At 41.8% G+C, this 14,919-nt stretch overlaps 1 long non-coding RNA gene across 1 annotated transcript; it reads right to left on the bottom strand.

Moving 5' to 3' along the window:
* Positions 1-5,460: 5,460 nt before the first annotated feature.
* On the bottom strand, positions 5,461-7,887 carry LOC125941943 (uncharacterized). The gene is made up of 3 exons (XR_007464690.1): positions 7,773-7,887; positions 6,724-6,835; positions 5,461-5,558 (listed from the first exon to the last, which is right to left on the bottom strand). It is a non-coding gene; the product is annotated as an uncharacterized LOC125941943 (long non-coding RNA).
* Positions 7,888-14,919: the final 7,032 nt, after the last annotated feature.

Raw genomic sequence — 14,919 nt, 5'->3', positions numbered from 1 at the left:
TAAACTGTCTTCAGCAGAGGATGTGCCTTTGAAGTTTCCAGAGCTTTTGTGCATTGGCTCATATCCAGAAGCCACAACAGCCCTTGAGGTGCCTTTCTTCTTACGCGACAGCACTATAGTGAAGAGAAAGCCATATAGTCTCAGCCACGAAAAAAAGGTATGGTTAAAGCAGGAGCTTCAGGGAATGTTGGAGGCGGGAATAATCGGGCCTTCTACTTCGTGTTTTGCCTCGCCTATTACGATTGTTCCAAAAGAAGATGGGTCATTTCGTCTCTGCACAGATTATAGACTAGTAAACAAGCAAACAGATCTCTTTCCATATCCAATGCCGAGAATTGATGAAATAATTGACGAGACTGGAGGATGTCAGTGGTTTTCCCGCATTGACCTATGTAAGGGATATTGGCAGGTACCACTAAGAGAGGATACGAAGAAATTTACAGCATTTGTTACCCCTTTCGACATATACGAGTACAATAGACTGCCGTTTGGATGGAAAAACTCCGGATCATGGTTTCAAAAGATGATGAACGATGTGCTAAAGAAATTCATCGGAAAGTTCTGCAATGTGTATGTGGACGACATAATTGTATACTCGAAAACAAGGGAAGATCATGAAGAGCATCTGGGAAAGGTCCTCGAAGCCCTCAGCACTGCTAGACTGAAGATCAACATTAAGAAAAGTGAATTCTTCTGCAAGAAAGTGGTATTCCTTGGAAGAGTATTTGATGGAAGAACCAAGGGCACTAAAGAGGAGAGCGTACAGTGCATCAAGACGCTGGCCAAACCCTATGACATTCATTCTTTAAGAGTGTTCCTTGGGCTCACAGGCCACTTCCGCATATTCATAAAAGACTATGCGAGAAAAACTAAATGTCTCACTGCACTGACACAAAAAGGCATGTCATTCGTATGTTCCAAAGAATGTGAGAATAGCTATCTGGAACTTGTAGAAGCCATATCCTCCGATCCTGTGCTGACACTCCCAGACTTTGATTTGGCGTTTGAGCTTTACACAGACGCATCTCACTACGCTGCTGGAGCCATTCTTTATCAAAGAGATGAAAACGAACAGCCTGGCCGGGAACTCAAAGTCATCGGATACTACTCTTGTACCTTCACGTAACCACAAGAAAACTACACGACAACGGAAAAGGAAGCACTAGCAGTTGTAATGGCCCTAAGATACTTCAGAAGCTACCTGGAAGGCAAACACTTCAAGCTCTTCACTGATAATCAGGCATTAACGTATCTCTTGGAGCTCGCACTGCCAAAGGGCAGAATAGCCCGCTGGGTGAGCGAGATTCAACAATTCAGCTTCGACATAACGCACAGGCCAGGCCATCGGCATCAGGACGCTGATGCATTGTCCCGACTCCACGTACCACAGGAGATTTCGAAAGAAAGTGTTAACTTGATGCAACTTTGGGAGGGTACGCAAGAGATAGAGCTGCGCAAGGGGAAATTCTATGTTCCTGAAACAAAAGTGCCCACAGTGCTGAAGTTATATCACAGCTGTCCACAATCGGGAGGACATGATGGATTTTGGAAGACCTACCACAAGCTCACCAAGAGGTTTACATGGAAAAGCATGAAAGCAGATGTTGCCAATTACGTCAAAACGTGTCATGAGTGTCAGATGGTTAAATCAAAATACAAGCCTTGTGGGAACAGAATGGTACTGCCAGAATACTCAATGATCCCATTCGAAGTCATCCATCTTGATTTTGCTGAGCTCAAAAAGAAAGGTGAAGGCGTTAGAAGAACTCAAGCTTTTCTGGTCGCCGTGGATGAATACACGCACTTTGTTGCCGCCAAAGCTGGAAGAGAAGATGCGAACTGCGTTATATCTCTTCTCGAGCGCGACATCTTCAAGAATACTAAAGTAATTGTTGCGGACAATGGACCTGCTTTCAGAAGTGATAAGTTGCGCAAATGGGCTAGTGAGAAAAACATTGCGATTCGCTACCCAGCACCATATCATCCTGAGGCTAATTCTCTCGCCGAGCGCATGATCCGGGACCTCAAAATGTTTATCAAGCTATACCCAGAGTTTAAGGGAGGCTGGAAGAGTGCCTTGGAGGCAGCAGTGTTGCACCACAACAGATCCTACACCGCAGGCATAGGGTGCAGCCCGCACTTTGCTGCATTCGGCACTATTCCTTGGTTGCCGGCTGACCGAGAGCTTGGCTTAGTTGACCGAATTAATTTAAAGGAACAGCCAAAGATGCAGCTGCAGCGACAGAAATACCGGATGACTATGAAGATGCACTTTGATCGTCGCCACAAAATAAAGATGCCAGAGATCGACCCTGGATCCATGGTACTGGTGCGAAAAGGATTGGACTCAAAGACTCCATTCACTGGTCCATACTTTGTTGTTAAAACAGCTAAACAACAAGGACTGTTGAAGACCATCTATTATAATGGACGAAGCGGTAGAATTGAAGAGGCATCTGTCGGAAATGTGCTACCATATTACCATCGTCAGGGCAACGACAGCAGGCCGGGAGAGTGTAGCGATCCACATTGCCAGTGGCCACGGCACAGGAAGGTAGAAGAGGACGACGAAGAAGAGAAGCCTGCTTAAGAATGACACAATAAACAGATGGAGTCACTAAGTCTACGTAGAAACTTTACAATATAATTTCTGTTTTTTAACTTGTAGCCAACTAATGTACCTCATACTACATTCTGAACGTTGCTGCAGTGTATAGTGGGATTTCTGTGTAACGCACTGGCCTCTACCACCAAATGCCTGAAAAATGAAAAAAATAATTTCATTAATAATTAATAATAATTAATAATTGGCTAAAGTGGTTGTGAATCTTGCGACCATAATGTTTTTAAAACGAAGCTTTATATGGCTAAGCGAAACGAAAAAGCGTGTGTCTGTCGCCTGTGTACAGATAACTATCATCATCAGCATTCGCTCGAGCACCGTCTCTTCCGCAGGTGGCTTGTTGGCGCCCCTCTGGTTTCGCTCATGCCACTGCTCCCGCGTTCGTTGTCTTCTTCCACAGCTGGCTCCGTTGCGGCTCATAATTCCAGCATAGAATTTCACTTCTCTTGTGCCGTCTTAATGGGGAGGCCGCATGAGCCATTGCTTAAGGAGGTATGAGCCACTCGTTTTACGTGACGGACAGATTTAATTTTGAAGCAATTTAATTTCAAAGAATCGCAAGCGGCAATGGCGGACACACCATCAAGTGACGTCGTTCTCTACGTCGCAGCCGAACGTGTGTGTAACCTCATTAAGAAACACAAAGACGTAATTAACCCAGTCATAAACACCGCGGCCGCTCGTTTCAGCTTTGCTGGTTAACCATCTGTATGGAGTGCTTGGGCAGTGATTTTTTCTTTTTTGTGTTTTTTTCCCTTCACTTTTCAGACTGCAGAATGCTTATTTCTACATTATATTAGGGCAAATAAGTAGCTTTTTATTTTCAACACCTTTTAAACAGTGCGTAGTAATAGTGACCACAGTATATTAGTGAAAATATAAAAACATTTGCATAATGCAGAACAATAAGTTTTGCCTCTAGGATCACTGACTGTCACTTACTGAGTGCACATAAAAAGCACTTCCAAAAGGTGGGCTCAAATGCTCAAACTTCAGTCACAGGATGCATTCTTGGCGTTCACCAAAATATGGGCCATGACCCTGACACTGCCTACATCAGATTCACCTTGCAGTTGTGAAGTGGCCTGTGAAATTCACAACTAGATGTGAAATTATTTTAAAGTAAAGTACATGCTATAGTTTGTACCTGCAGTTGTGCCTGTTCACTGCATAACTGGCACTATCTAGCACACTTGTGATAAAAACCGTTCCCCAAGAGAAAGGCGCTCCTTTTTGTAAAACTTCCATGGCTGTATATCAGGTCTGATACAGGCACAAGATCACAAAAAGGGTCTGAGAATCCAAGACCCATTTCCTTGAGGCAAAAACGTCAAATTTAGCATAGAGCCAGTAACCAGGAACAGTCAGTCCTACTCACACATGCCTATTTTATTTTCTCATTTAGTTTCAGGTTCACCTAAATTATTGCCATCATGATAGCCATCAAATAATATGGTAGCATCAATTTTTGTATTATTCATTTAAGCATTGAAATCTAAAAGCTTGCAGCAGAGTGAAAGGTCAGAAGGACAAGGGAAGAGAGGGGAGGCATCATAGTCTAAAATTTCATATTTTTAGTGGGTTGCAGGGTAATGGAAATTGGCAAGCACTAATTGAGCGACAAGGCCACTGGACACAGGAAAAGCAGATTTAGCTGAAACACAGCAGCCTGTAAGAAAGAAAGGCCACAATCATTCTTTGCGATGCTTGGTCTGAATCACTGTTTTACATGCCGTCGGTGATCACGAACATGCTGGAGGTGAAGCATATGCTGTGGCTCATTTTGCGTCACCTGTGCAATTATCTTACTAAAACCATTTGTGAAAAAGCATGCCAACAATATCAGAATCGAGCACCATTTGTGTCATGAAGCATCACATCATAGCCACAAGAACGTTCAGGTGTTGCCAGAAGTAACTTGAACAATGAGGACACATCTATAGCGGCATAACTTTAACAAACTAAATGCCTTGGAAGGAAGATTCACTGAGCTAACCCCCCCCCCCCCCCCCATCTACGGCAACCCAACCAAAAATCTCGAGCACCCTCTGAAGAAGTGAAAAGGCACTCAATGTGCACATTACAGGGTTGCAGTGCCCAATGTATCATTTATGCTATGCTGTGTTTGATACCTACAAATTGTGATTTAAACATAAGAAACACAGGAGTCTATAGTCACATTTTTTTTCTATGCTCGATCGAGTTCTCAGTTATGGATAGCTTAGCAAACTAATTACTAATTAGTTACTATGTAGCGACAAAGGCAGGCACCAACAAAGGATGTGAAAGAAGACGGTTGTTGTTGTTCGTGCTCACTCTGTTTGGCCATGGACCAAGCCCCTTCTGTGATAAATCACATAAATCACGCTTAGAGCTAAATTTGCACAAACATTTATTGGGCGTGCTGGTTCTATTGTTCAACCTTGAACTTTGTGTGCGGACTCTACCGCCAGTCTTGGCTATGCCTGACCACAAGGAACAGCAAGATGCCACCTCACCCCCAGATGTCAAATGATGTGGCGTGTCAAGGCAGCAAGACTGTGTTGTATTCAGCAATACTGACAACCATATTGTGGAGCACCGGCTTTCCTCCTATGTACAGTCTGTTTCACACTTAGGGGAAATCTCGGAGCGCATTGCATCGCGATGCAGCGAGCGCTGGAGTCGGGCGCCGGAAGCAGCTCACGCAGGCGCAGATGCTCAAGGCACATTATCTTGCGTCGAGCTGTCGACGCGGTTCAAGATAACGCGCCTTGAGCGTCTGCGCCTGTGCGAGCTGCTTCCGGCACCCGACTCCAGCGCTCGCCGCATTGTGATGCAATGCGCTCCGAGATTTCCCCTAAGTGTGAAACAGACTGTACAACACGACACATCAGCAGAATAAGAACAAGGAAATGCCCCACACGTGTGCACGGCGATAAACTGGACGCACTACCTGCAAGAGAGAATGAGGGAGAGTGAGCTTCCACGTCACTCGAGTACCTGCTTACAAATGTTTTTTTTTTTTTTGGCACAGCATCAAAGCTGCGATTGAGGTAATGCCCAGCACCATATCGAATATAAAGCACAATAGGCCAACATAGAGAAACCAAAAACAACACCTGCTTTATATGTTGCATATGAGCTGAAATGGGTGAATCTCAAACTCTGCGAGTGTCACATAACATCTGAAAGCATTAGCTGCTACGAGAGAACCAGTGCGGTTAATCTGGCGAGCTATGCATGCATCTGTAGCCTAATATGCAAAGAATTGGGCTGCTGCACTAGAGACTCGTGTTCAATACCCACCATCAGGAGCATTACTAATTATTAATGAAGCTACCTGGGCAGGTGTACTAAGAAATTCAAAAATAGATCATGATAATGCTTTGCATTAAGAGACAACTTGCTGCCGGTTGGAGCTTAACCCACATTTTCTGCTTTGCGCTTGCGATGCTCTACCAAGTGAGCTATGTCAGATGTCCCAATGTCCATTTTCTTGGATAGTTGCACATGTGTACCAAACTTTGTCTTGGAAGTGCTAGGCAGCAGAACAGCCATGATGGCAGATGTGAAGTATCCTTTAAACCCCTGACATTAAATACAACATTATCTTAAAAGCAGGCAACTGGCCAATGAACACTCGTGTTCTACCTTGAGGCACTAAGGCTGCCAATGTCGAGACATTTGCATTTTATGAGCTACAAAAATCAGGAGAACCACGGAGCTCAATTTCTTGTTAGTAACAAGCACGTGATGGCAACAGACAACGAAGCAACAGTGGCTGCATAGAAAAATGGGCTACAGCTCATGACAAGCATTGGCAACGCACAATAGAATTCTTTCTCTACAATTTATTGTCTCAAGACACCTCGAAGCAAATTTTGTGGATTTACTTTTAGTATGTCTTTTGCGACTGCAAATTTAAATGCATGTAATACTTTGTGGCAACTTGGAACATTTTAATGTTTAGCATCTCCATACTTTAAACCTGTGGACAAGCTTTGCTACCTTTTTAGAACCATAATTACCTGGTGTCATACATGATGACTCAAACCACTATTAGTTAAAGCAACCTTCAAAGGAGCAGAAGCATTCCCTCAGCAAACAGATATACATACCAGGTTCAAACTAAGTAGTACTTGTGGCCACTTGCTTTCAACAAGGCAGAAACAGGTCAGATGTTGACAAAGACAACAAATATAAGGTGCGGCCAAAAGAAATAAGCAGAAGCTGTAAAGACAGCAGCAGCACAGTTAAATAAGTTAGACAAATGTGCACACGGCAAGCGTTCCTGAGGACAATACACAACGTCACTGCCGCAGTTAGAATTAAGCTAATCCTCCTACAAGAAAAAAAAACAAAAAAAAAAACAACCAAGATTGTTTTGCTCAAACAGCGCGTGTGTGGAGTTGCTTGATATTATAAAAACAGCACAGACAGCAAGTAAGGCAGACACAGTATTTGTATCATCTGCCTTCCTGCTGTTTTTAAAATGTCGATTACGGTTGCAAAGGTACGCACATGAACTACGAACAACGAAAGCAACGGACGTGTACAGAAAAGGTGAGCTGAATTCATACACTCATATATGTTTAATTTTGAAGGTGCCCGTAAAAGCGACAGCAGCAGTAAAGCGGGTTTGTTTAACAGCTTGCTCACAACGTACACATTGCACGATTTAACTCCACGGCTCTCAAAAGAGTTGCTAAGAAGCTGTAAGTGAAAGAAATACGCTTTCGTTATCTTACTGCAACAAATGAGAGCCTCTGACGCACCTACCGCGGTCAGCGCAAGCAGTGAGCAAGGTAATTGAATGCAGCCATGTATTGCATGGGTAAATAAGAGGCGCATAGCGTAGTCATGAAGAAAGACCTACGCACGAGATATATACCAAACGACGGCATACACCGATAGAGCTAGTTGAGTGCATGCATTTTCTGGCGCGTGAACGCTTCCGCCGTTCGTTTTACATCGGAGTAACGTGTAGGAACTGCGATAGTACTTGTTGAAGGCACGAACGAATAAATTATCCCGCGATCACTACGAGACCTGCGACAACCGTTTTGTGCTCCTTCGAATTTCGAGATCACATCGGCCACTGCTCAAATGCGCAACCGGTTGTTTTTACAAGTGTCAGCTAGAGAACGGGCAATCGCACGACACTCACCTTTGCTCCAAATGCGTCGCGGCAGCTGAGCAACAAATGTCATCAAGCCCAACCCGCAATGTCCGCAATTTCAGCTTCTAAGCAAGTGCAAAAAACTAAACTTGAATGCTCACAATGCGCGCGTGAACGAGGAGCGAGCCCTGATATCTGAGTTCGAGAGTAACTATTTCAAAAAGCAAAAAACAAACAACAATGTGACGTCACATCCGGCAAAGGAGAGTTGTTCTCCTTTCTCACCTTCTCTCAGCTCACGCATGCGCAGAGACATCGGAGCCCTCGGGGGCGACGTTCAGGTCCGCTGCCGCGCTTTTCACAGTTGCGTATCCAAAGTCGAAGTAAATGCGAAAGCCATAAGCCAACCACTGTACTACGAGGATCAAAACCGCAAACGACCGTGAAAGTAATTGTGAGTCTCGAAGGTTGTGCTTTTTTTCTGTACTGCAAGCCCATTTTACTTACGCCGTCACCGCAGCGTTTGAAACAGTTCTCAGAGGCTATGCTTTAGCAGGCTAGAGTGGGTCATAAGACCCATGACTGGTTTTTTATATATTATTTTGTTTTATTTACAACATTGTGGTAAACATAAATAAAGATGTGTTGCAACGATAATTAGAGAAACAACCTTCAATTGCTAATTATTATTTTTGCTCACTGGTACACGACCCGAATTAATCGTGTTTACTAGGAGGCGACACAAATAGCTATGCACCTCTACTCGGTACGCTCCATCAGCTTCAGTGAATGATGAGTTCCGCGTGCAACTTGGTGGACTTCATAGTTTGTTTTTCATTGACATTGAGTGTATATTCATGTTATATTTTCATTTCTTTTTTTTATTCTATGCATGTTAAATCAATATTTATGTACTTCCGCCCCTTATTGCTTCCCTTGAGGAATCTTTAAATACAAAACAGATATGTATGTAAACCGCGTTGTATATAAATGCCATCCAGTGTTTTCACTATGAAGTTGGCGTTGTGCCATCCTGCTTCTGTGATTTCTTACTGAATATTAAAAAAAAACTATTTGCATTTCTTGCTATGTTGATAATTCAGTAATGAAGCACTGCATGAAATGCGTTTTACATTTTGCGCCTATAGTTAACCTGCATTGCGTTGCTTTCTTTGGTATAGTCAACCAACTATTTCATTCAGTGATCCAATGAATCCACATTGGTTGATTGGATAAGGTGCTTATCACTGACTCCCTTCATGGGAGTCCTCCATTTCATGCGCGAGTCCCGACTTCGTTTCGTGACTACCTTTGGAAGAAAAGGTAGTCAACGTCTGAAAAAAGAGAGTCGAGGTAGTCGTGACTCTCTTTTGACTCTCTATTTTTTAAGAGTGTGGGTGGTGCCATGTTGCTGCATAATCACCGTTAGGGTGGCTACTAATGTTACCAGTGCTAACCGCCACAGTAATTCACAGCAGAAGACGGGCATGCGAGAAGGGCCTAAAATCTGTGAACCTTTTGTGAACCTCACCATGTAGCCTGCACCAAAGGACAACAGAAAGCTAGGCAGCATGAGAGACGTAAGGAGCGGAATTGAAGAAACAATATTTAGCTTCATGCACCTTCGCAACGATCCATCTCCTTACATTAATTATTATATGCAATCATGTCAACAAACTCATTGCAGTGCAGTTCGACTTGTCAATATAACATGGATGTATTATGCCATTGTCATGATGTAAATAAAAAAAATGGAAGAAAGGTGCATCAGGTGTTTCGCAAAAAAATAGAGATAAGGAGGTGAACCCTCGTTTTCTATATGGGAGTAGGCAAGAGAGAAAAGTCCTTTGCGTTGCTGGTCGAGCAAATAAGAATGCCTCTGTACACGAAGAGCAGGTCACCTCCTTGTACTACACATTCTTTGCCTCTATTTCAGCTGCTACTGTACCGTATTAAAGAATTATTGTGGTAGAATACTCCTTGGAAGACACTTTACAAATTTTATAGTATACCTAAAATTTTCCACAGGACCCTGGTAAATGTTCCTCTTAAATTGCTGAGGGGCCCATCAAGGGGTTGTACAAATTGGATGAGTCATTTCTATGTAAACCTCACATTGAGAAGCTTTGCTAAAATCTCAGCAAGGCTTGTTATATTCTGCTCAAGTGCCGAAATTGTTTTGATACAGAAACCTTTCGGCAAATTTATTTCAGCTTGTTCCACAGCCATCTGTGGTACTGTGTTACGTCTCGGAGCCATTCATACAGTGAGCCTCACATTACAATGCTAACAAGACACCGCTCTTTCAACATGTACCCATTTTACCGTTTACTTCATTACTAAATTTTTAAACTCTTTTAATGGTTAATAATAGCATGGTTACTGACTACCCACTCTCAGCTACCAACTTTACCGAATCAGGACACTGTGCACACAGTGCACTAAAAGAAAATTTTCTGCTTCCAAAGGCCTGTAATGTGTGTGGTAAACGGAGAAGTTGAAGTGTTGGAGTCGTCGAGAGGAACGGTCAGCCCACAGAAGTTAGAAATGCAGCCAATTTTCAGAGATAATTAAACTGCATTTTCGTGATCTTCTTTCGTATGTTTATTAATACATTCGCCGCTTCCTTTTTCTTTTTTCTGGTGCATTTTCCTTTACTTGTAGATGTTCAATGATACTGTTTGTATTTTGAAGATTCTTTGTATTCTATTCACTACTTCTAATGTAAAGTGCATATTGTTGCTGAGTTTAAGTACATGTGTCTGCGCTAAATTAATTGCTTTGCTTCCTCTACCTAGATTTCTTATGGATCGCAGCTAGCCTCGAGCTAGGGATCCCAATGTATTTGTTCACATTATGTTTTACTCTGTACTGTACGTAAGAAATAAAGTTTAATTCAAGGAAAAATTTTTCTCACAGGGCCCCCTGGCCTGGAGCTCCAGCCCCCTTAGCCCATAGGTTAATCTGGCCCCAGTAGTAACCAGTATCAGGAATGCCAGTTTTGGCTCGCCAGCCTTTTTATCAGGTTAACATTGATTTGCAAAGCATATATCCTAAAATTCATTGCATGCAGAATACAGCCTTAGATCAAAGGACGCAAGTAACTTGTGTCCTCAAGAACCTAAACCTTGGTTGGGGTTTTCTGGAATGAAAGCAGTTTAGGTACCTTAGTCTGGTGTGGGTGTTGTGACAGAAAGCCGGTGTGCACATACAAGAAGTACTGCGATGTCGCTCAAAAGTTTCCTAGCTGTATTGTGCAAAACCACAATTAATGTACAGGAATGACATGACAGTGGTCATAACTTAAAACAACGGTTCATTACAGATGGGGTACACATGTATGGTCAAATAAACTTTTATATATAAGTGGCATCGTGACATACCGGGAATCAATGCTTGTTATTTCTTTATTCCCAAAATTATCAGTTGTACAATACTTGTGGCCCGATACAATGACGTATCTCTGAATCATAGATGTCGCATCCTATCTGGCCTGTGAAATATTTTGCCACATGAAATGGAAATCTCATTGACATAATCAGTTATGGATTTTGCATTAGTGTTATCCTGTTTCTTGCAGTCTTGTCTTTCATGAGTACTTGCATAATGTGGAAAAGGGTACCTCGACATTCTAAATGTTATGTATATATGACCACACAACTATTATTTTTTCCTGATCAGAGGAGGCTCTCGTGTCGTTATTCAACTTCTTTAACAATGAATACGCGACAGGTACTTGCATGTGAACAAATGTATGTAGCCTCCCAAAGGCAAGCACGTTGACGAAAGTATGTTTCAGTCATAGTGGCAACAAAACCTTCCCATAGGCTTTTTGTCGCGCGAAAGGTGACCACACATCTCTTGATCTAGCAGACTGATCTTTTATGCTACAAGTCTGTGCTGTTTTTTTACATATGTCTATATGTCTACGACACGTAGGTCCTTCATCAGTGTTTCTTTTTTTCTGCAACTTTGAAGTTTTCTGTGGCAACAATATATTGCACTTTTTTGGAAGCTAGCCATTAAGCAGCCATTCTTTCTTGGAAAGCTTCTTTGCAGCCAGGCTCTAAAGTTGTTAATAGGCTATTTATCTCGATTTTTTTACCAACAATTAGTAGTCCAGCATTTAAAACTTATCCTTTGTCCCCAATATTTAGCTATCTTTTTGCACTAGTTAAGGTGTGGTACCTAATTATATGGAAATAAATATTGCTACTACAGGTACGTGTGTCGTTGTATGACTATTGAAGATTTGACACATACTATTTTATTCAATTCGTATTTGAAAACATTTACGTTCGCCCACCTTTACTTCTTGTACAATGCACAAAGAGGCACCCAAGCCGTAGTGGTGCTTAATGAAGTCTCATTTTGCTGCATGTAATAGTGGCAAAAAGCAGCTTCTCACAGGGAACTTGATTGCATTGTTTTATGTATTGTTCTTCTGCCGTATGTATTCTGAATTCATAGTTATATCACAGACCGATGTATAACCGCTCAATGGAATATACATTTATTTGATACGCATGAACTCTCACCCTGTTCAGCTGGCTTTCAAAGTTACGCTGATTGTGGCCAGCCTCTATAGAGTATGTCTGCAATGTCGTATGAGGGTATGTGTGCAGTGCTACTGTCAAGCCAGCTATTGTTCTCACAGCAATGCATTGAGTAAGGTTATTGCATAATTATTATAAAAAAGACAGCATTAGCCCAGGTTTTAAGGGTGAGAAAATGCTCGGTGCACTTCACCAAGCATACAGACAGCATTTAAGGTGACTACATAACATGTGCTAGTTTGTATTTACAAAGTGTTTACAAAACGAGGAAGGTGGCAGTGAGACTCCTTGGGGAAGCAACACCTCAGTCGTACTGAAGGTATGGCGTGACCATATAATTTCTTTATTGTTTGGTTGAAAATATCATGCTGGGTTACCACCTATGAAATGCCACACCAGCAAGGCTGAACATCCATCCTTACTTTTCAGTGGTTTAAATAATGGTAAACAGTTACGCTTTCAAGCACATTTTGGTAAAAACATACACCACGTTCATTTCACAGGAATGGGACGAGGTGATTGGGCATAGCCATGCTATTGCACCATATGTGCAGGAATACAGGAAAGCCTGGGGGCTAATATATGTTAACAGAGTCAACAAGTAGCTGTGATTTGTTAGGTTAGGTTAATTTACTCCACAGAGAATGCTGCAATAAGGTTTTTACAACTGCAAGCAAAACGAGAACGAGTGAAACATTACTTATGATATATGGATTAGTACGGTACATGTGAATGCGTGCCCGATTTGCCACAACGCATTTTTTTCTCATGGAAAAATTTTATGCTCTGCGTAGAGGCTGAGTCATTGTGGCTTCTTAACTACAAATTTCTGTGTTCTGTTTCACAGTGCTCATGGGGCTATCTGCATTTGAGTACTTATGGAGTGACCGGATGATGATATAACACGTCCAGATTGCAGAGTTACGCAGAACATACTGTGCACTCGTAACAAAGCTCCACCCAAGAAACTATCTGTTGGTTATGAAAGTAACAAAATGGGAACAAACATTCCCTTACTTTCTTGTGCTTCCCTGCACATGGTGCTAATGAACTATTGTCTATAATGCAGACAATCTGTTCTTTCATTAGAGGTTGGCGCAAGTTGCACTGATAGAATGAACATGCATTCATTGCTTAAGAAGCTGCAGTATGTTGGAATTGGTGTGACAGCAGGCATGGAAAATGCTCTGTGCTACTTGTGTCTTGCGCACCATATGATCCAGCATTTGATTTAATTTTCACGTACCTGTTTAAGCAGTTACTGTTTAAGAAAGGCAAATATAAAACCACTTACTGTGTCAACCATTTCGCATGCGAGACCAATGCACTCATTGCAAAGCTTAGTCACTTGATTATCTTGGTTTGCTTTCAGATGAAATACCGGTACTGTGCACCTGTTTATGTTAGTCTATGCAATTATCCCTTTTTTAAAATGTGGCTGTGTATTAGCTAGCTAGGTTGTCGCTACATGAATGACATTTGGCCCATGCCGAACTCAATCAAACAAATTGAAAGTTTGCTATATCTCACTGACTTCATGCATCCTGTGCAAGATTATTTTTAATCTAGGGAAAAGAATGAAAAGAGAATGCGTGCATGGATGATGTTGACAGCAGCAAACAGACTCAAGGCGAACATCCTTGATTGTCACCAGTGATGAGAGATGAAGCATGCCAACAAGACTTTGACAACAGGCTGTACATTGTTTAAATGTGAATGAGGTATGACTAAGTAGTGAAGGGGCAAACACATATTCAACTAACAAAAATTGACTAATGAATTTCTTAGTTAATTACTTTACGACTCATATTGCAATTTACGAATTATAGCCGGTGAGTTTTCAAGACGCATCCACTTGAAATGAATTTCCAGGATGAAGCCAGTTTGGAGATATTTCCCAAAGTGTGGGACGAAATACATGGGCGTTCCAGTTACTTTCGTGCTTCAATGCATAAAATAGCATTTTGGTAAAAAAAATAAGTGGAACAGTGCATTGTGTGTTTGATGGCGCATATCTCCAAACTGGTGTCATTCTGGAAATTCATCCCAAGTGGATACAATATGTGTCGTAAAGTAATTAACTAAGAAGTTCATTAGTCAATTTTTGTTAATTATTTCAATATGGGTTTCGATTTCTCGTGTTACTAATGTCTGCCTCATCGAATAACCCCGCTCAATGATAAGAATTATGCTACCTGCCACAGACGATTTCGAAAAATCTTTAAAACTTAAAAATGAACACCCTGTATAACGCTGCGGCGCTTCAGCGTGCTACGCTGTTTCTGCGACAAATTCCTTGTTCATTGGCTTAAAAACGCGTGTGTTCGCCTGCACGGGCGGTCTTGGAAGCTTTCGCTAGCACATCTACAAAAAATGCGCCATCGGGCCGCACGTAACCGAGTACATAGCGATGCATGTTAGAACAGTATGCGGTAGCAATGATTTATTTATTATTTATTTATTTATTTATTTATTTATTTATTTATTTATTTATTTATTTATTTATTCCTTTATTACAAATACTTTCAGAGCCCGAAGGCATTACAGAAAGAGTGGTTAATACATATACAAGTGTGCAATAATACAATTTATGAAAACAAGTTAACAAAATAAGTAATCTTGAATGGCACTTCTGAACT

The sequence above is a fragment of the Dermacentor silvarum genome, unplaced genomic scaffold (genome assembly GCF_013339745.2).
Source record: "Dermacentor silvarum isolate Dsil-2018 unplaced genomic scaffold, BIME_Dsil_1.4 Seq670, whole genome shotgun sequence".
Taxonomy (NCBI): domain Eukaryota; kingdom Metazoa; phylum Arthropoda; class Arachnida; order Ixodida; family Ixodidae; genus Dermacentor; species Dermacentor silvarum.
Note: the sequence above shows the minus strand (reverse complement) of the source record. Positions and strands in the feature narration are given on the sequence as shown.